Here is a 22,981-nt window from a genome sequence, read left to right on the forward strand (position 1 = left end):
AGTGAGGTGCCGGAGGTATACGATCCGGGACATTCTGGACTCAAGATGCCGGGTGAGGGGCCTGCAGTACCTCGTGGACTGGGAGGGGTACGGCCCGGAGGAGAGGTGCTGGGTACCGGTGGGGGACATCTTGGATCCATCCATGTTGAGGGATTTCCATCGCCTCCGTCCGGATCGCCCTGCACCTCGTCCTCCGGGGCGACCTCGAGGCCGGTGTCGGCGCGCGTCAGGGGGGGGGGGGTACTGTCACGAGTCCGACCGAGGGTGGTTTCCCTTCCCAGGCGGGTGGCGCTCGGCGGTCGTCGTCACCGGCCTATTAGCTGCCACTGTTTGTCTTTCCTCCCCCTCCTTGTATGTTTATTGGTAGCACCTGTTTATGAATGATTAGTTTGTCTTTATTAGACAGCCTGGCTGTTGTGCGGGATTATTCATTGTAAACCTTCGGCTCTGTTGTAGAGGTACGTGTTAGTGCCTGCTCGTGCATTTTCATTCCCTGTGTTTGGGGCCATTACTATTGTGAGCACCCTGTGGTGCGTTGGTGCTATTAAAGAAGCACATCATTGCACTCTCTGTCTCCTGCGTTTGACTCCACACCCACGACACCCGGAGCATTACAACTTGTCAATAACTACCACAGTGAATGATGTGCCTAAACAACCAGTCAAATCAGTCAACAAAGTGGTGATTTTTCAATGTCTTGTTTCATAGATCTATAATCATATTACAATCTATCTGCCAAGCCAATGGCCAGATCGAAGGTGACTCATGCCTTGATTTACCTTAATCAATAAACCATGATTCTTCCAATGTGATGTCTACCCGTATACACCATATGATCTTATGGGTCGACAAAATAATGCAAGGTCCTGATTTACAATAGATATGCCTTATATGCCTTATATACAGTGCATTCGGAAAGTATTCAGACCCCTTGACTTTTTCCAGATGTTGTTACGTTACAGGCTCATTCTAAAATTCATTAAATAAAACATTTTTCTCATCAATCTACACACAATACTCCATTATGACAAAGCAAAACCATTTAAAAAATGTATATTTCTGCTAATGTATTAAACATAAAACCAGAAATACCTTATTTAAATAGGTATTCAGACCCTTTCCTATGAGACTCAAAATTGAGCTCAGGTGCTTCCTGTTTCCATTGATCATCCTTGAGATGTCTCTACAACTTGATTGGAGTCCACCTGTGGTAAATTCTATTGATTGGACATGATTTGGAAAAGCACACACCTGTCTCTATAAGGTCCCAAAGTTGACAGTGCGTGTCAGGGCAAAAACCAAGCCATGAGGTTGAAGGAATCGTCCGACACGCTCAGAGACAGGATTGTTTCGAATCACAGATCTTGGGAAGGGTACCAAAACATGTCTACAGCATTGAAGGTCCCCAAGAACACAGTGGCCTCCATCATTCTTAAATGGAAGACTCTTCCTAGAGCTGGCTGCTCGGCCAAACTGAGCAATAGAGGGAGAAGGACCTTGGTCAGGGAGGTGACCAAAAAAACAGATTCTGACAGAGGTCAAGAATTCCTTTGTGGAGATGGGAGAACCTACCAGAAGAACATCCATTTCTGCAGCACTCCACCAATCAGGCCTTTATGGTAGAGTGGCCAGACGGAAGCCACTCCTCAGTAAAAGGCACATGACAGCTCGCTTGGAGTTTGCCAATAGGCACCTAAAAACTCTCACAGAGTTGGGACCGAAAGCAGTATTTCACATGAGCTGCTTTTACATAGGAAGCCCAAATATGATATTCTTTCCACTAATTGGTTTTTTGACCAATCACATCCTATCTTTTCACATCAGATCTTTTTCAGTCTAATCTGATTGGTCAAAAGACTGATTTGAAAAAAATTATATCAGAATTGAGCTGCATGTGTAAACAAAGCCACATTAGAACATCTGCGTAGCCTAGTGGTTAGAGCCTTGGACTAGTAATCGCAAGGTTGCAAGATTGGATCCCCCAGCTGACAAGTTACAAATCTGTTGTTCGGCCCCTGAACCCACTGTTCCTAGGCTGTCATTAAAAATAAGAATTTGTTCTTAACTGACTTGCCAAGTTAAATAAAGGTAACATTTAAAAAATGCTAGCATTATCGGAATTTGAGGACAGATTGTATCTCTGGGAATAATTGAAATTGCTCATGACAAAGTTTCAGTGCAGCACCACATTGATCTAAATAACAACACAAGCACGATGTGAACATTGTCAGCAGGTTGTAAAATGTCTTGTTGCCATAGAGAATGACTCATGAATTAATAATAAAGGTGTACATTTGTTGAAGCAAACACATTCAGATATGGATGCACGCGACAACATACACACAGACACTGTGAGTACACCATCACAAACACACACACATAGACAAACGTACACACACACACACACACACACTGTATGTACAGTGGGGTCCAAAATTATTGACACCCTTGATAAGGATGATAAAAAATGACTGTATAAAATAAATAATTCAAATACTGAGCTATATTGTATGCACATTTTAGGGGGGGGAATTACATTATTTTAATCTAACAGTTTCTCAGAGAAAGAGATTTTGAATAACAAGTAATACTTTTTTTCTCAAAAAGGTAAGGGTAAAAACTATTGACACCACTATTTTCAACAACTTTCAATTGAGGATAACGGCACTGGGCCTTTTTCTAAAATGCTTTATGAGATGGAGAACGAATTGGGAGGGATCTTAGACCATTCCTCTATACAGAATCCTTCCAGGTGTGCATGGTCAAAGAGCTCTATCTTCATGTCATGCAACAAATGTTTGCTAAATGGCATTGGCACTTGAATTGGAGTACGTGCTTTGGTCAGATTACATGAAAACAGAGCTCTTTGGCCCCGCGCACCAGTGATGGGTTTGACGTCATAATGAGAATGCATTAGCAGAAATTAACCCCATACCTACTGTAAAATATGGTGGTGGATCTTTGATGTTATGGGATTATTTTGCTTCCACTGATCCTGGGGCCCGTTAAGGTCAACTGCATCAAGAACTTCACCCACCCAGGACCAGGACATTTTAGCCAAAGACCTGGTTGCCTCTGAGAGGATGCTGAAACTTGTCCTCAAGTGGATCTTCCAGCAACACAATAACCCCAAGCACACATCAAAATCCACAAATAAATGGTTAATTGGCCATAAAATGTACATTTTGCCATGGCCATCTCAGTCTCCAGACTTAAAACCCATTGAAAACCTGTGGATTGAATTTAAAAGGGCAGTCCATAAGCACAGACAAAGGATATCAAGCATTTGGAAAGATTCTGTATGGAGGATGAATGGTCTAAGATCCCTCCTAATGTGTTCTCCGACTCAAAAAACATTTTAGAAAAAGGCTCAGTGACATTATCCTTGCAAGGTGAGGTATTGAAAGGTTTTGAAAACAGTGGTGTCAATAACTTTGACCCCAACCTTTTCAGAAAAAAATTGTTCATTAAAAAAAATGTGCTACCTGAACAAAAAATATTTTTCTCTGAGCAATTGTATTAGTATAAAATAATACATGCAATAAATAATACACTGAGCCATATTTTATGCTAAAAAATTATAGTCATTTTTGCTCATCTTTATCAAGTGTATCAATCATTTGACATACAGTACCAGTCAAAAGTTTGGACACACCTACTCATTCAGGGGTTTTTCTTTATTTTGACTATTTTCAAAATTGTAGAATAATAGTGAAGACATCACAACTATGAAATAACATATATGGAATTGAGTAATAATCAAAAAAGTGTTAAACAAATCCAAATGTATTTATGATTCTTCAAAGTAGCCGCCTTGATGACAGCTTTGCACACTCTTGGCATTCTCTCAACCAGCTTCATGAGGAATGCTTTTCCAACAGTATTGAAGGAGTTCCCAAAATTCCATACAAGACACTGCCAAGAAACTGAAGATCTCGTACAACTCTGTGTACTACTCCCTTCACAGAACAGCGCAAACTGGCTCTAACCAGAATAGAACGAGGCCCCGGTGCACAACTGAGCAAGAGGACAAGTACATTAGAGTGTCTAGTTTGAGAAACAGACGCCTCACAAGTCCTCAACTGGCAGCTTCATTAAATAAAATCCGCAAAACACCGGTCTCAAGGTCAACAGTGAAGAGGTGACTCCGGGATGCTGGCCTTCTAGGCAGAGTTGCAAAGAAAAAGCCATCTCAGACTGGCCAATAAAAATAAAAGATTAAGATGGGCAAAAGAACACAGACACTGGACAAAGGAAGTCTGCCTAGAAGGCCAGCATCCCAGGGTCGCCTCTTCACTGTTGATTGTTCACTGTCACAGTTTTCAGCTGTGCTAACATAATTGTAAAAGGGTTTTCTAATGATCAATTAGCCTTTTAAAATGCTAAACATGGATTAGCTAACACAACGTGCCATTGGACCTTTGTACACCTATGTAGATATTCCATAAAAAGCTACAATAGTCATTTACAAGATTAAGAATGTCTACACTGTATTTCTGATCAATTTGATGTTATTTTAATGGACAAGAAATGTGCTTTTCTTTAAAAAACAAGGACATTTCTAGGTGATCCCAAACTATTGAACGGTCGTGTATATTTTCAAAGGAGCTTGGATCATCATTATTTGGACCGTATAGGTTAATAAACCATATCTGTTTATCGTCCAATAACATATTTAAAATAATCCATCTACCTTGATGATCTGTTTGGACAATTTGCACTTTTGGATCAAAATTACTGTTAATTAATATTATCACCCATTTTGAATTTCTTTGCCCTTCATCTAAAATTGTTGAATGAGTTTCCTGTAAACAATAGATATTATATTCCTTCTCTTTTAGCCAGGTAAATACTGATAGTCTTTTCTTATTATCTGCGCCATCGTGCATCCATTTATGTTTTCCCCCCCACACCAAACGCGATCACGACACACATTTTAAGATATCAAAACAACCTCTGAACCAATTGCATTAATTTGGGGACAGGTCAAAAAGCATTTAACCTTTATGGCAATTTAGCCAGCTTGCACTTGCTAGCTAATTTGTCCTATTTAGCTAGCTTGCTGTTGCTAGCTAATTAGTCCTGGGATATAAACATTGAGTTGTTGTTTTACCTGAAATGCACAAGGTCCTCTACTCCGACAATTCATCCACACATATAACGGTCAACCGAATCGTTTCTAGTCATCTCTCCTCCTAGGCCTTTTCTTCTCTTGACTTTATATTGCGAATGGCAACTTTCATAAATCAGGTGCATTACTGCCACTGACCTCGTTCGTATTTCAGTCACCCACGGGGGTATAACCAATGAGGAGATGGCACATGGGTACCTTCTTCAATAAACCAATGAGGAAATGGGAGAGGCAGGACTTGCAGCACAATCTGCATCAGAAATAGAACTGACTTCTATTTTAGCCCTTGGCAACGAAGACACTCGTTGACGCGCTTGAGCAGTGTGGATGCAATAATTGAATAATATAGATATCTAAATGTATTTTGCAACGCGCATGCGACGCGAGCGGTGTAGTCAGCTTGTAAGCCATTACAATTATAACTGGCTATACTTATTTCACCATAATGAGACACAAGGTTAAATTCTATTTATCTATTAAATATATGTTTTTAAACGCACCATTAAAAAGTAACATTATGATTGAGTGTCTATATAGCTGTTCCATGATATTTGCATTGCTACTAAGTAAACCTCCAATTGGTCACCACTATTCCACCCTCTAAAACCCCTCCTCATCCCGAGTTGGGTTGTCATCCCAATGCCCGGCAGACCACCCCCGACCCCCCGGATCCCAAGGCCCCGGAGAGACCCTTCCTTTGAAAAGAGCACACAGTGCCACCCACAGAACAGAAACAGATCAACCGCCAAATGGATTTCCGTCGCCCTTACCTCGATTTGCATTATATACAGTCATAAAATAAAATATATATATACATATTTATATATATATTTTTAATCCTGTTTATCTTATTTTCCATAATTAGCTATTCATATTAGTAGTAATGTACAAAGCCAAGTTTGCACATCTACAAAGTTTGCACCCATTTCTATCAGTAGAGAATAAAAAAACTAATACAAAGCTAAAAACATGAATTCTTGACAGTAGTTTTCACTGAAACAAACCAATCATTCAGTAGAGAGAGTTACAGTTGTCATAAGAGAGATACAGTTGTCATAAGACAGGGTCTGTGATTGTCCTCAGACAGACAATGGAAGCATATAGGTACATTGACAACCAGACAGAGGACCATTAAAGTGTGTTTTCTATGTTATTTCCTAAATCCAAGGATACCGGCTTCATCTGTGAGCATTCAAAAAACAAAAAAGGACAACTCTTGTTATTATTTATTCATAATGGTTTCGCAAACCCCCATTAAGTATGTATTCACATTTATTTGAGACTTGCCTTCTGGTGCTTAGTTTGAACTTTCCTCCTCCGAGCCCTGCATCCAGGTTAGGGTTTTGTTCTTCAACAGAAATGCGATAATTTTGTATATATTATGTAATTATTTAACTGGGTTTTACGGTTGTACTTTTTTAAACACAATTGCATGTGGAGTCCCACCAATTAGAGGAGGTCTGGTTGCCTGTTCATTAGTCAAGGCAAAGTCAGTCTCCAGTTTCCTCTGCCCTCAAAGCACAGTTGATATCTACTCCTCACACGGCCCAAACATGATTCAATACTACAGTAAGAAGGGCTCCCAGGTGACGCAGCCGTCTAAGGCACTGCATCTCAGTGCTAGAGGCGTCACTACAGACCATGGTTTGATTCCAGGCTGTAACACCATTGGCCGTGATTGGGAGTTCCATAGGGTGTAGCACAATTGGCCCAAAGTCGTCCTTAGGGTTTGGCCGGGGTAGACCGTCATTGTAAATAAGACTTTGTTCTTAACCGACTTGCCTAGTTAAATGAAGGTTAAAAAGAAGAAAACACAGTAACAGAAAATGTAGGCCTACCCAGAATAGACTGCTTTTCAACCTCACTAGAAGCCTGGCAATAACAAAAAAAACTTTTTTTAAATAACCAAAAAGAAGACAAAATATTTCCTAAAGGCTGGCTCAGTCACAGTCTGTTCCAGAGATAGGAAGTGCATTTTATTCATATCATCAACATCATATTCCTCATTTTATGACACACACAGAACTTTCTGAATGTAACAAGAACACTGAGTAGTGAGGTCAGATATGTAAAAGGGCTTGAGTTGTTTGAGGGGCAATTCTGTATCGAATGGTGAGGCAAGGGTATCTTTGCTGTCTTTGGCATTTAATAAAGTCATAAGACTTTCAGGTGATGTCCTTTTCAATCTAATGTGCTTACTCTGTTTGTGTGTGTTTGTGCATGTGTGTGCGTATGCTTATGTATGAACAGTCACAGACAGGGAGCTGTTAAAATCGAAACACTTTACCTACTATGATGCAGTATGCATCATCAAAGGTGTAAATTCCATCTCAAACACTTTCCACATTTCTGTAATCACAGCATCTTCTACAACAATATCATAATCCAGTAGGAACCTCAGCGTTGCCCTGCACTGTGCAGCCCCTGCTGCTCTATAACATCCCAAATCAAACTTTGTGTCAGTATTTTACATAAATAAGTATCTACTTCTGTGAGCAGCAATGTTCCCTCTACTGCATCTTTCTAGAGCCGGACCAATACTAAAGGCGGAAGCACAGCGCAAACTTATCTTCAGCAGGTGAACAAAGTAGCTAATTCTGTCTATCTGTTATTTGATTTCCTCCAGACACATGGAGGGATCTCTCTTCAGTGGCCGGGTAGGATACCAACTTGCCCCCCAAGCGCTCATTACACATTCATTCCCAGTGAAATGTAGTAATTTTGGGGATAGATTCTCTCCCTCCGAGGCCAGGCACTGGTACCAGGCAGTTGCAAGCCACAGAATAGGTGTATATGATCACACGTCTCCCCTCTGGGCATGTATGCATCCTGCACAGTGGGAACTCCATACAGAAGGGAACTGTGGGATATGCATCAGGCCAGCATTTATGTGTGTATGTGTGTCACTTAAAGTACAGAGAGATCTCTCACTATCAGAGAGTAACGGAAGAAGGCATAACCAATATTAATCCATCTCTCTCTTCACCCGACCGTCTCATTCTAGTATGTAACCCCTCTCTTTTTTGCACTGAGAGAGGATTCTTTCTGGGGAGACACTATCACATAGTGTCCAAATGAGAAAACATTCAAAACAGTGACAAAGAACACGAGCCCAAATCTCCAAATACTCATTGTAAGAAACTGTTCAGTCACCTAGAGTAAGCACCCTTCTTCTCAAGTACCATGTAATCTGCATCCATTATCAAATGATTTACAGTATTTTAATTTGACTCCTGACTTGATAAAAGTACCATGTGCGTGCTGAGATGAAATGCTAGTATTATTTATGTTCACTGCAATAAAGCAGCAGATTTAAAGCTTTCCAGACTGAAACTGACTTCTCATCCTGCATGTGGAAGAATTAGACGTTTTTGGGAATGTATCTATGTCACCATTCATCTGTGTCAATGAGCTGGTCATAATCCTCTCTAACAGTACCGAAGACAGAGCAATGGTTTACTGTCGTCCAAGTGTAAGTGGGACATTTTTTCTTTTTAAAAAAGACAATTAAAAACTAACCATACATCAAACTGCACAACATTTGGCAAACCCCTCCCTTTGATCAAAATGTCACTGAGTGTGATCATTTCCTGAAGAAGAGTACAGTTATTTCAACAGTATGCAGTGCAGAAAACAAACAAACCAAAAAAACATATGATAAAGTAAAACAAGAACCTACCTCTTAGTCAGATGCCAAAAATCACAGTCTTGGACAAGTCAGAAAACCATAGAGCTGATGAGCAGCCAGTGTTTCTTTTCTCTCGGTTTGGCTTCTAAGAAGGAATTCCTTCTAATGTATATCTACAAAAGCATGGAATCCAGCAGCGGACTGTGCTCCATGGGGCTCTAGAGCAGCAAGGCTGTCATTGCCTCCGGTGGCTGTGCAGGGCTGACTGTTAGGCAGGTAGAACTGAAACAGAAGGATACAAGTGCTCAACAGTAGTCCTCTTTTCTGTGGCTTGGGCAGGAGAGGGAGAACTGAGCATCTTTTTGTGATGTAGAAATCCCAGTGTGAACACCGCCACGCGCCTTTAATCCTCACACGTTTTCAAAAGCAGGTAGGAGATTAAGAAGGTTGGGTAGCATCAACATTGTTCTTCCTAAAGCAGCAACCTCTCTCTTTCCCCCACATCCTTCTGTGCCTCTTTATTTATTTGGGACTGGAGCTATGAGAGAGAGAGTGTGTGTGTTTGTTTGTGTGTGTGAGAGAGTGTGTGTGCGAGAGAGAACAGGGAAAAGGCGAGAGAGGGAGTGAGAGGAGGGGAGTAGGAGAGAACGAGGGAAAGCGAGAGTGTGAGCAGGAGAGAGAGAAGCAGAAGAGAGCACAACAGAGAGAGAGAGCAGGAAAGAGCGAGGGAGGAAGAACACTTGCACTGTCAGTGACTACATTAGCAGCGCTGAGTAGGTGGAGTTCTTTGCAGCAGAGAGGATCATGATTTGAAATCCAAAGGAGGAAAGAGAGAGAGAGAGAGAGAGAGAGAGAGAGGGGGAGAGGGGGAGAGGGGGAGAGAGAGAGAGAAGACTGGATGGAAGAGGAATAGAAAGGCAGGATGAGAGAGAAGGAGGTGTAGAGGTTAAGGAAACACACAAGAGGAAGTGAAAGGATGAGAGAAGCGAGAGTGCGAGGGAAGAAGAGAAGGCAGAGAGAATTAACAGAGTGTTTCCAGCTGTATTGAAGTTGGAAAATTGCCTGCATGATTCCCACTAGAGGTCATACACATTGATTAGAATATTTAAAGGAACACACACTGCATTTAAGAGCCAGTCGGAGAGGGAGGCTCAGCCAGAGTCAATCAATACCATTCATGAAAAGGATCATTGTTCATTGTTTCATGAAAATAGGAGTGGATATGAAGTTGTTGTATTACTCCATAGGCAATTGGGTTCATTTTAATAGGGGTCCAATGGAGTTTTCCAGTTTAAAGACTGTAATCTGTACATGCAATTAAAGGCAGGGTTGTCTGATGGTAACTATCAATCAATATTAATGGGGTTTGGAGCTGAAGACACATTATCTGGTATACACTGAGTGTACAAAACATTAGCTCTTTCCGTGACATAGACTGACCAGGTGAATCCAGGTGAAAGCTGTAATCTCTTATTGATTTCACTTGTTAAATCCACATCAATCAGTATAGATGAAGGGGAGAAGACAGGTTTAAGAAGGATTTTGTAGCCTTGAAACAATTGAGGTATGTGTACCATTCAGAGGGTGAATAGTAGATGCCAGGCGCACCGGTTTGTGTGTCAACAACTCCAATGCTGCTAGATTTTTCGCACTCAAAAGTTTCCTGTGTGTCAATAATGGTTCACCATGCAAAGGACATCCAGCCAACTTGACAACGGTGGGAAGCATTGGAGTGTACATTGGCCAGTATCCTGGTGTAGAACGCTTTCGACACCTTGTAGAGTTCATGCTCCAACGAATTGAGGCTGTTCTGAGGGCAAAAGGGGGTGCTACTCAATATTAGGAAGGTGTTCCTAATGTTTTGTAATCTCAGTGTAGATCTGCTACTCAATAACACTTAACTCAATAACATTGTCCCAGACACACTCCATGACTGACACCAATGAGATCATTACTGGAGATGTATTTTTGTGTAACTACAAAACAATACATGAGATCTATAGAAAAATATGTTTTTGGCTGTCTCACATTACTAACATGACATGGTATAAATCATTGTTGATCTATTCAGGATCATGGGCGCTTGTGATGCCTGGTACCATGGTCTGACACCTGATGCCATAATGAAGCCAACATAACAGCCTAATAGTGTAGGCAAACACATTCACATACACATGCATGGAGACACACATATACATGACATACTGGAGCAGACACATACAGTACATACTGTACACACACACACATACATACACACACACACACATACATGACAGACTGGAGCAGACACATAGAGTACATACTGTATACACACACACACACATACATGACAGACTGGAGCAGACACATACAGTACATACTGTACACACTCCAAAACACATACAGCTGAACAGACGTACACGTACAATCCCAGGCACGAAGCCCTCACCTCGCCCCAGGCAGGAGGGTGGACATGACTAGAGTTTATTCACACACACACACACAAACACACACACACACACACACACACACACACACACACACACACACACACACACACACACACACACACACACACACACACACACACACACACATACACACAGGTGCCTGTGTGCCTTTGACTGGAGATTTTGGGATTCCAAGAATGGAGGCAATAAGTTATCATTATACAACACCCCCCTCCCCCTCACTTCCCATCCAACTCAATACAATTTTTCCAGTACTTCTTGGCTCTATCCCCATGGGGCTCATAGCTAAAGTACAAATTAATAAATTAACTCAGGCTTCTTACTTCCTCTGACACCAGAACAGAAACTTTCCCATCATTGACAGATATGATATGGACACTTTAGACAGCCCTGTAGAGAACCACAAAGACGTGTTTGTACGCTTCCCATTGAGGATGTGGGTCCCTAAGGTCCACCAGAGCTGTAGACGATGTGTGCCAAGCATGTGTCAATTTGTATCACGCCAATTGGCACAAAGAGAAGGACACCTACTCTAGATACTGGACCTGGAAGAGGGAAGGACGTGGTTGTTGTGTTTCCAACCCACAGTACGCCAAGGATGGAGACAATAATGAAGAATGGAGCAGCCATGTTCATATGGAGGGCACACTGGGACACTTTTATATTTGTTGTAATTTTATACCTCTCAATGCGGAATGTATTTACTTCTAGAAATCTTTGGCAGGCATCTGGTAGGTGTCACTGCAGTACCTGGTTCGAATCCAGGCTGCATCACAGGCTGGGAGTCCCATAGGGCAGAGCACAATTGGCCCAGCCCGGGTTTGGCCAGGGTAGGCTGTCATTGTAAATAAGAACATGCTTTTACCTGACTTGCCTAGTTAAATAAAGGAAAAATAAAAGTTTAAGTTCACCATTCCACTATGAAAACAGATATAGCCCGCCAAATCTAAGAAGCAAAATTCCACCACCATCTTCCAACATTGGGCTTTCTCCCTTTGTTATGTATGTATATATTATAAGCAGAATATTCATAAACTAATCGAAATGCAGCAATGCATCCCACCTGAACACAAGACATTATAACATCACCTTCAGTGAAAAATAAATGGAGACAGATGGAGAGAATGCCTTAAAGCCCTACTCATCTTTCTGCACTTTCAATGAGAAGATGTTTATCAATCTATTTTCATAATAGTTATTTCATAATATCAAAGGTACAGTACACAGTGTCTGTCTGTCTGTCTGTCTGTCTGTCTGTCTGTCTGTCTGTCTGTCTGTCTGTCTGTCTGTCTGTCTGTCTGTCTGTCTGTCTGTCTGTCTGTCTGTCTGTCTGTCTGTCTGTCTGGGCTGGGCTGGGAACAGATTGTCCTGTCTCAGCTAGCAACCTGGTCTCAGACGTAACATAGTAGAAGTAAATCCGGGACACTCCAAATAGTATGATCTGTTACCTTTCATATGGTACGTGTTAATTTGAGGATGACCATCATCCATTTCGTGTCATATGTTACGAATTACAATTAGTATTATACAGTATGTTAGGAATTGCAATTCATATAATATGTTACGAATTTGCAAAACGTATGATATGTTAAATTTAAATTTAGGGTTAGGAGTTAGGTTAAAGGGTTTAGACGTTAGGGTTAGCTGACATGCTAAGTAGTTGTATTAGTTCAAAGGAAGCAACCTTTGGGTTGCTAGACCTTCACATTATACGCCCATCCATTCACCCACAATAAACGCTCTGCCACCATGCTACAGACAGCCATGGTACACACACAAGTGGGTTAAGGAGGATTCGGCAATGTATGAGCAAATTGAAGTGTGAACCCACTAAATGGCTATTCAGAAACGGATAATGACAATGTTATCTTCATCACAATTACCCAAAACATCTCATGAGGGTAATAATTGATACGTAAAACAGTTAAATCAAAAGACTGCATGTATGTAGTCGGATGAGTACAAGGGTGAGCGACATGTTTTTTAAAATGATCTCTAACTGTTCAAAACATCAGCACTGATGAAAGGCACTGATGAATAATTTATTTATTTTACCTTTATTTAACTAGGCAAGTCAGTTAAGAACAAATTCTTATTTTCAATGACGGCCTAGGAACAGTGGGTAAACTGCCTATTCAGGGGCAGAACTTGCAAACCTTCCGGTTACTAGTCCAGCACTCCAACCACTAGGCTACCCTGCAAGGATGACTGAGAATGCTGTTCTTCCTTCCAGACAATATTCGCGTTATTATTTATTAACACAGAATATCTTCATCTCAATGCCAAGACACATACCAAGTACATAAAATGTTGCTAATCCTAGTTACTTATATTACATTATATAGTCCATCATCCTGCATTAACATTCATTGGTCCAGTCTCAGCCAAATGTGCCGTAATAGTAAAAACGATCATGTGACTGACTCTCTCCCCTCTAGCCTATGTCATGCACTGTTAAACAGCACCATAACCATTTGGTGATGCAACAAGTACTGTATCATCCTCTTTAAGTGTAATAAGGCTTGTATCAGCTGCTCAGTATCAAAATATAGCTATAAAAATATGAATGTGTCATTTCCGATAGTAAAAGAAAACCTTTTCTACTAGGTAACCGTAGGAATCAAGGCCTGACTACACGTATCACTGCCCTTCAACAGGAAGCCACAGTATGTACTTTAATACATTTTCTCAGAGTGGTGCAGGTCTACAGAGAAGGCACTGTAGAGTGAGGAGCAGAGAGAAGGCGCAAATGGCATAATTGGAGAAAAGCAGATAGATAAACATCACTGGCCAGCAGAGGGACGTTGGGGCTCACTCAGAGAGAAAAAAGGCATTTCTCTGCTATTCTCTGATCTGCTCTGACTCCCTTCTTTCTGTTGCACACACACACAGGCTTGCATGTATGCATACACCACATATATACACCACACATATGCAGCACACACATACAATACACACACACATACAGCACACACATACACCACACATAGACACCACACACATACACCACACATATACACCACACATATACACCACACACATACACCACACATATACACCACACACGCATGTGCACACACTCACGCACACATGCATGCACACACACAATGTAGCTGCATGTGTAATACCCAGTTCCCTTAAAATAGCACCACCATTAATGGTATACACTGCACTCTGCTGAACTGTGAGGGTGAAGGGACGATAGTGGCACTAGGAGACTGAACTTACAACAACTCTCAGTCTCTCAGCTTTCTGTCAAAACAAGAGCAAGTCTGGGAGTGCTGTGTGCTACACCCCCTAGCTACAACTCAACTAGGCAAGATGCAGTAGATGGTATCGAGTACAGTATATACATATGAGATGAGTAATGTAGGGTATGTAAACATTATATTAAGTGGCATTGTTTAAAGTGGCTAGTGATAAATTTTTTACATGCATTTTTCCGATATTAAACTGGCTGGAGTTGAGTCAGTATGTTGGCAGCAGCCACTCAATGTTAGTGGTGGCTTTTTAACAGTCTGATGGCCTTGATGATCTTTATGGCCTTCCTATGACATTGGGTGGTGTAGGTGTCCTGGAGGGCAGGTAGTTTGCCCCCGGTGACGCGTTGTGTAGACTCACTACCCTCTGGAGAGCCTTACGGTTGTGGGCGGAGTAGTTGCCGTACCGCGTGATACAGCCCAACAGGATGCTCTCAATTGTGCATCTGTAAAAGTTTGTGAGTGCTCTTGGTGACAAGCCAAATTTCTTCAGCCTCCTGAGGTTGAAGAGGCGTTGCTGCGCCTTCTTCACCACGCTGTCTGTGTGGGTGGACCAATTCAGTTTGTCCGTGATGTGTATGCCGAGGAACTTAAAACTCACTACCCTCTCCACTACTGTCCCATCGATGTGGATAGGGGGTGCTCCCTCTGCTGTTTCCTGAAGTCCACGATCATCTCCTTTGTTTTGTTGACGTTGAGTGTGAGGTTATTTTCCTGACACCACCCTCCGAAGGCCATCACCTCCTCCCTGTAGGCCGTCTCATCATTGTTGTTGGTAATCAAGCCTACCACTGTAGTGTCGTTGGTAATCAAGCCTACCACTGTAGTGTCGTCTGCAAACTTGATGATTGACTTGGAGGCGTGCATGGCCATGCAGTCGTGGGTGAACAGGGAGTACAGGAGAGGGCTCAGAACGCACCTTTGAGGGGCCCCAGTGTTGAGGATCAGCGGGGTGGAGATGTTGTTACCTACCCTCACCACCTGGGGGCGGCCCGTCAGGAAGTCCAGTACCCAGTTGCACAGGGCGGGGTCGAGACCCAGGGTCTCGAGCTTGATGACGAATTTGGAGGGTACTATGGTGTTAAATGCTGAGCTGTAGTCGATGAACAGTATTCTGACATAGGTATTCCTCTTGTCCAGATGGGTTAGGGCAGTGTGCAGGGTGGTTGCGTGTAGTCAATTCGCAAGTGGCTGAATCTCACCGGAGAAATCATCCAAGCGAGGGAAACAGCACCCCTCCATCTTAGTGCGTGCAGGTCATGTATCTGATGCTGTCTGGACCAAAAGAGTATAACATGTTGACGCCGTAGCATTTGATTGATTGATGCCAGCAAGCATTTGGACTCCCTTGTTAAAAAATGTATAAAATAATAAGCCAATCAGCATTAGGCTGAGCTCAACTGTTGGTTGTCCTGGTGCAGCAAAACACCCCTCAAGGGAGGCCAGTTTGGATTTGGCATCAGATCAATCAAACCACTTCCTTTGCAAAATGTCATTTTCAGAAATTGTGTCTGTTTCTGTGCTGCTTGTGTTCATGTCCTGTAGTAGCTTATGTTAACTAGCTAGTTAGTTAATTTAGCTGATTCATTGTTGCCCATGGGAGGAAGTCAGCCTACATAGCCTTCAAATCGGAAGAAAATGGAGCTCACAAAGCAAACAGCATGACGTCCTTTACACGTACACAGTTTAGCAAATGGTATAGTGGGTACAGAGACATTCTTGAGTTACTAGCTCTTAATAGTGCAGTAAAAATGTCAGACAAATAATTTTCAAAAACTAGAAACAAGAAATCACAAATGTCAGGACAGATATATTAGCTACATTACAGAGAGCTATATCAAGAATCCAGGATATAAATATGCGGTTTGTATAAACCATGTAACCAAAATGCAATGTACAGTAGTAGAGATGTTATAATTTTTACACAAAATACTTTTTAATGGCAAAATGAAAGAATAATTCTAACATTTGTTACAAATGTATGACAAATAAAATACTATATATCTTGATTAGATCATATCCTCTTAAGGATCGGACCCTTTCTTTAAATTTTCGCTTAAAATGACATACCCAAATCTAACTGCCTCTAGCTCAGGACCTGAAGCAAGGATATGCATATTCTTGATACCATTTGAAAGGAAACACTTTGAAGTTTGTGGAAATGTGAAATTAATGTAGGAGAATATAACACTTTAGATCTGGTAAAAGATAATGCAAAGAAAAAAATGTTATTCATTATTATTATTTGTTTTTACAATTATCTGTGAAATACAAGAGAAAGGCCCAAATGTATTATTCCAGCCCAGGAACAATTTAGATTATGGCCACTAGATGGCAGCAGTGTACGTGCAAATGTTTAAGACTGATCCAATGAACCATTGCATTACATTACATTACATGTTTTTTCTCGCCTGAATGACATGAATCTAGAATTACAGAGACTCTCCGCAACTATATTCAATGTGTGGGACATAATTGAGGCTATGATTACGAAGTTGGAGCTCTTGGACAACACACAGGTCTTTCCATCATTGTATGATTTTTTTGTGTGTAAATGAACTCAAGCTTACAGACAATGTCAAATGTGATATAGCGAAGCACCTGAGTGAGTTGGGTGCGCAATTACGCAGGTACTTTCCTGAAATGGATGACACAAACAACTGGATTCGTTATCCCTTTTATGTACTTGCAACAATTGGTTCTGTGAAAATTGAATTGAATCAGAAGCCACTGCCAGATTTCTGGATTGGGCTGCGCTCAGAGTATCCTGCCTTGGCAAATTGCGCTGTTAAGACACTGATGCCCTTTGTAACCACGCACCTATGTGAGAGTGGATTCTCGGCCCTCACTAGCATGAAAACTAAATACAGGCACAGACTGTGTGTGGAAAATTATTTAAGACTGAGACAATTTCCAATACAACCCAACATTGCAGAGTTATGTGCATCCTTTCAAGCACACCCGTCTCATTAACCTCTGGTGAATTATTCACTATTTTCGATGAATGAATAAGGTTTCATATGTAACATGGTTAAATAAAGAGCAAAATGATTTATTATTATTATATTATTATTTGTGCCTTGGTCCTATAGGAGCTCTTTGTCACTTCCCACGAGCCAGGTTGTGACAAAAACTCACATAGCCAGGAGTGGTGGGTGCGGAGTCAAGTGCAGAGAGCAGATAATGGGGGAAACAGAACTTTATTGCGGTATCCACAATTAATGCCAAAAACAACAGGCGAAAGCAAAAGTGTCCAACCCAAAACTGGGCACAAACAGATAGGGAACACAACAAGCAACCAACCTAGACTAACAGAAAACAAGCCCACACAAAAGCAGGTGGGCTTAACAGGCTTAAATAGTCCTGAACCAAAACAGGTGCAACCAATAAAACATAACAAAAAGAAAAGGAAAAGGGGATCGGTGGCAGCTAGTAGACCGGCGACGACAACCGCCGAGCGCCACCTGAACAGGCAGGGGAGCCAACTTCGGTGGAAGTCATGACAGTACCGCCCCCCCTGACTCGCGGCTCCTGCAGCGCGATGGAGGCTGTGGAACTCCCTCAGTAGTGATGGATCCAAGATGTCCTCCACCGGTATCTAGCACCTCTCCTCCGGACCGTACGCCTCCCAGTCCACGAGGTACTGAAGGCCCCTCACCCAGCGTCGAGAGTCCAGAATGGAACATACAGTGTACGCCGGGGACCCCTTGATGTCCAGAGGGGGCGCGGAGGGACCTCCGGCACCTCACCTTCCTGCAGGGGACCAGCCACAACCGGCCCGAGGAGAGACACATGAAACGAGGGGTTAATACAATAGTAAGAAGGAAGCTGTAACCTATAACACACCTTGTTTATCCTCCTCAGGACTTTGAATGTCCCCACACACTGCGGCCCCAGCTTCCGGCAGAACATGGCGGAGGGGCAGGTTTCGGGTCGAGAGCCAGACCCGGTCCCCCGGTGCAAACACGGGGGCCTCCCTGTGGTGGAGTCCGGGCTCCTCTTCTGCCGTCCACCAGCTTGTTTAAGTGATTCCTGGACGGCTCTCCAGGTCTCCTTCGAATGCTGCACCCACTCTTCCACCGCAGGAGCTTCGGTCTGGCTCTGATGCCATGGGGCCAGGACCGGCATGTAGCCCAACACGCACTGGAAAGGTGACATGTTAGTGGATGAGTGGCGGAGTGAATTCTGAGCCACCTCCGCCCATGGGACGTACCTCGCCCATTCAACGGGCCGGTCCTGGCAATACGACCGCAGAAACCTACCCACATCCTGGTTCACTCTCTCCACCTGCCCATTACTCTCGGGGTGAAAACCCGAGGTCAGGCTGATCGAGACCCCCAGACGCTACATAAACTCCCGCAAACCCTAAAAACCGCTGCACCTTCTTTACCGTGGTCGGAGTCGGCCAATTACGCACAGCTGTAACGTGGTCACACTCCATCACCACACCAGACATGGAAATGCGATAACCCAGGAAGGAAAAGGCTTGTTTGGAGAACACACATTTCTCAGCCTTGACATACAGGTCATGCTCCAGCCCAAGTACCTTACGCACCACAGACACATGCGCGGCGCATGTGGCAGAATAGATCAGTATATCATCGATATACACCACCACACCCTGCCCATGCAGGTATCTGAGAATCTCGTCTACGAAAGATTGAAAGACGGCTGGAACATTTTTCTACCCATACGGCATGACGAGGTACTCATAATGGCCAAATTTGGTACTAAACGCGGTCTTCCACTCATGAAATGATTCTACTGCCGTGGCGATGAGAGGTAGCGGGTAACTAAACCCCACTGTGATGGAATTTAGACCTCTATAATCAATGCACGGACGCAGACCTCCCTCCTTTTTCTTCACAAAAAATAAACTCGAGGAGACGGGTGACGTGGCGGGCCGAATGTAACCCTGTCCCAGAGATTCAGTGACATGTGTCTCCATAGCCACTGTCTCCTCCTGGGACAACGGGTACACGTGACTCCTGGGAAGTGCAGCGTTTACCAGGAGGTTTATCGCGCAATCCCCTCGTCGATGAGGTGGTAATTGGGTCGCCTTCTTTTTAACAAAAAGCGATAGCATAATCGGCATATTCAGAGGGAATGCGCACAGTGGAAACCTGGTCTGGACTCTCCACCATCGTTTTACCGATGGAAACTCCTCTGCACCTACCTGAACACTCCACTGACCACCCTAGGAGAGCCCCCTGTTTCCATGAAATTTCAGGATTGTGATTAGCCAGCCAGGGAATCCCCAGCACCACTGGAAACGCAGGTGAATCAATAAGGAAGAGACTAATCCGCTCTTTATGATCCCCCTGCGTTACCATGTCCAGTGGAACCGTGGCCTCCCTGACCAGCCCTGACCCTAATGGTTGGCTATCTAAGGAGTGCACGGGGGAAGGGTTGGTCTAGCGGCCCCAACCTTAACGCGAGTCCACCATCCATAAAGTTCCCAGCTGCGCCTGAATCGACTAGCGCCTTATGCTGGAGAGAGGGAGAAAACTCAGAGAAAGAAATTAGTAGGAACATTTGACCAACAGGGAGCTCTGGGTGAGTCTGGTGCTGACTCACTGGGGGTGACCGAGAAGTGCTCTGCCCGCCCTCTCGACTCCCAGACGAGCTCCTCCAGCACCGATCGGCAGTGTGTCCTCTCCGACCACACCTGGTGCAGGAGGAACCTCCTCCTCCGGTCCCCCTTGATGCGGCCCCCCCTAACTCCATAGGGATTGGAGCGGGAGGACCATGAGGTGGAACTAACAGGGCCCGTTCTGGACACCCGCGGGCAGCCAGCAGGTTGTCCAGTCAGATCGACATGTCAATGAGTTCGTCCAAGGAGAGGGTGGCGTGCCGACAAGCTAGCTCCCTGCGGACGTCCTCCCGGAGGCTACATCGATAGTGGTCCATCAGGGCCCTGTCGTTCCACTCTGCTCCAGCAGCCAAGGTCCGGACCTCCAGCGTGAAGTCCTGCACGCTTCTTCGTCTCCTGTCGAAGGTGAAACAACCGTTCACCCGCCGCTCGGCCCTCTGGTGGGTGGTCGAACACGGCCCGGAAATGGCCGGTGAACTCTGTGTAGTGGTCCCTCGCAGAGTCCAGGCCATTCCACACTGCATTGGCCACTCCAGGGCTCTACCCGTCAGACAGGAGACGAGGACGCTCATGCTCTCATCACCATATGGAGTCGGACGAATGATAGCCATGCACCTCAAGCTGTAGTAAGAACCCTGGCACCCAGCCGCTGTTCCATTGTAATCCCTGGGGAGCGCCAGATGCAGAGCACTGGATCCGGACGCCGCCGTAGGAGTAGGTAGAGCCGAGCGGAGGAGGAGCTGGGGGTGAGGTAGGGAGACCACTCCTCTCCCATCGGTCCATTCTCTCCATCATTTGATCCATTGCAGACCCAATTCGGTGGAGAATGGCAGTATGATGGAGGACACGCTCCTCCGTGGATGGGAGAGGGGGTGCAGCTGCTCCTGCTGACTCCATGGGTAATGGTGTGGGCTTCTGTCACACAGCCAGGAGTGGTGGGTGCGGAGTGGGGGAAACCAAACTTTATTGCGGTATCCACAATTAACACCAAAAACAACAGACGAAAACAAAAGTGTCCAACCCAAAACTGGGCACAAACATACAGGTAACACAACACGCAACCAACCTAGACTAACAGAAAACAAGCCGATTCAAGCAGATTCAAGCAGATTTAAGTCAAAACTGTAAGTCAGCCACTCAGGAACATTCACTGTCTTTGTAAGCAACCCCAGTGTAGATTTGAAACGTGAATTCATCTCCCAGAGTCTGGTGGAACTAAACCAGTTTTTCCTCTGGGATTTTGCTTGTGCTTAGCTATATTCCATTTATTTGTTATCCTGTGAACTCCCCAGGAGTTAACAATTACAAGCATACCAATAACAAGATGCAGCCACCACTATGCTTGAAAATATGGAGAGTGGTACTCAGTAATGTGTTGCATTGGATTTGCCCCAAAAATACCACTTTGTATTCAGGACAAAAAGTTAATTGCTTTGCCACATTTTTTACAGTATTACTTTAGTGCCTTGTTGCAAACAGGATGCATGTTTTGGAATATTTATATTCTGTACAGGCTTCCTTATTTTCACTCTGTCAAATAGGTTAGTATTGTGGAGTAACTACAAAGTTGTTGATCCATCTTCAGTTATCTCCTATCACAGCCATTAAACTCTGTAACTATTTTAAAGTCACCATTGGCACAAGTTGAAATCCCTGAGCTGTTTGCTTCCTCTCCAGCAACCAAGTTAGGAAGGACAGCAATATCTTTGTAGTGACTGCGTGTATTTGTAGTGACTGTGTGTACCACCAAAAACTCTGAAATCTCCATCCCCAACTACAGCATTTTCAGACAAGATAGAACGGCCAAAAGGGGCGGTGTTGTAATCTACTGCAGAGATAGCCTGCAGAGTGCTGTCCTACTATCCAGGTCTGTACCCAAACAATTTGAACTTCTACTTTTAAAAATCCAACTCTCTAAAAACAAGTCTCTCATCGTTGCCGCTTGCTATAGACCACCCTCTGCCCCAGCTGTGCTCTGGACACCATATGTGTACTGATTGCCCCCCATCTATCTTTAGAGCTCGTGCTGCTAGGTGACCTAAACTGGAACATGCTTAACACCCCAGCCATCCTACAATCTAAGCTTGATGCCCTCAATCTCACACAAATTATCAATGAACCTACCACCCCAAAGCCATAAACACGGGCACCCTCATAGATATCATCCTAACCAACTTGCCCTCTAAATACACCTCTGCTGTTTTCAACTCAGCGATCACTGCCTCATTGCCTGCATTCGTAATGGGTCAGCGGTCAAGCAACCTCCACTCATCACTGTCACACGCTCCCTGAAACACTTCAGCGAGCAGGCCTTTCTAATCGACCTGGCCCAGGTATCCTGGAAGGATATTGACGTCATCCCGTCAGTAGAGGATGCCTGGTTATTTACAAAAAAAAATGCCTTCCTCACCATCTTAAATAAGCATGCCCCATTCAAGAAATTTAGAACCAGGAACAGATATAGCCCTTGGTTCTCTCCAGACCTGACTGCCCTTAACCAACACAAAAAAATCCTATGGCGTTCTGCATTAACATCGAACAGCCCCCTGTGATGTGCAACTTTTCAGGGAAGTTAGAAACCAATATACACAGGCAGCTAGAAAAGCCTCCTCCCAGCTGCCCACTGCACTGAGGATAGGAAACTCTGTCACCACTGATAAATCCACTATAATTGAGATAATAATTGAAATATTGAAATAATAAGCATTTTTCTACGGCTGGCCATGCTTTCCACCTGGCTACCCATACTCCGGTCAACAGCACTGTACCCCCCACAGCAACTTGCCCAAGCCTTCATTTCTCCTTCTCCCAAATCCAGTCAGCTGATGCTCTGAAAGAGCTGCAAAACCTGGGCCCCTACAAATCAGCCGGGCATGATAATCTGAACCCTTTCTTTCTAAAATTATCTGCCGAAATTGT

The 22,981-nt window shown here is 43.7% G+C and overlaps 1 protein-coding gene across 1 annotated transcript in view; it reads right to left on the bottom strand.

The window, feature by feature from the left end:
- Window positions 1–9,347, bottom strand: part of LOC110533613 (delta-sarcoglycan) — a 258,410-nt gene extending 249,063 nt beyond the window's left edge. The window contains exon 1 of the mRNA XM_021618007.2: window positions 8,811–9,347. The gene's annotated coding sequence lies outside the window, so the exon portion shown is untranslated. The remainder of the gene's footprint in view (window positions 1–8,810) is intronic.
- Between the last annotated feature and the right edge of the window lie 13,634 nt (window positions 9,348–22,981).

This window comes from Oncorhynchus mykiss, chromosome 10 (assembly GCF_013265735.2).
Source record: "Oncorhynchus mykiss isolate Arlee chromosome 10, USDA_OmykA_1.1, whole genome shotgun sequence".
Classification (NCBI taxonomy): Eukaryota; Metazoa; Chordata; class Actinopteri; order Salmoniformes; family Salmonidae; genus Oncorhynchus; species Oncorhynchus mykiss.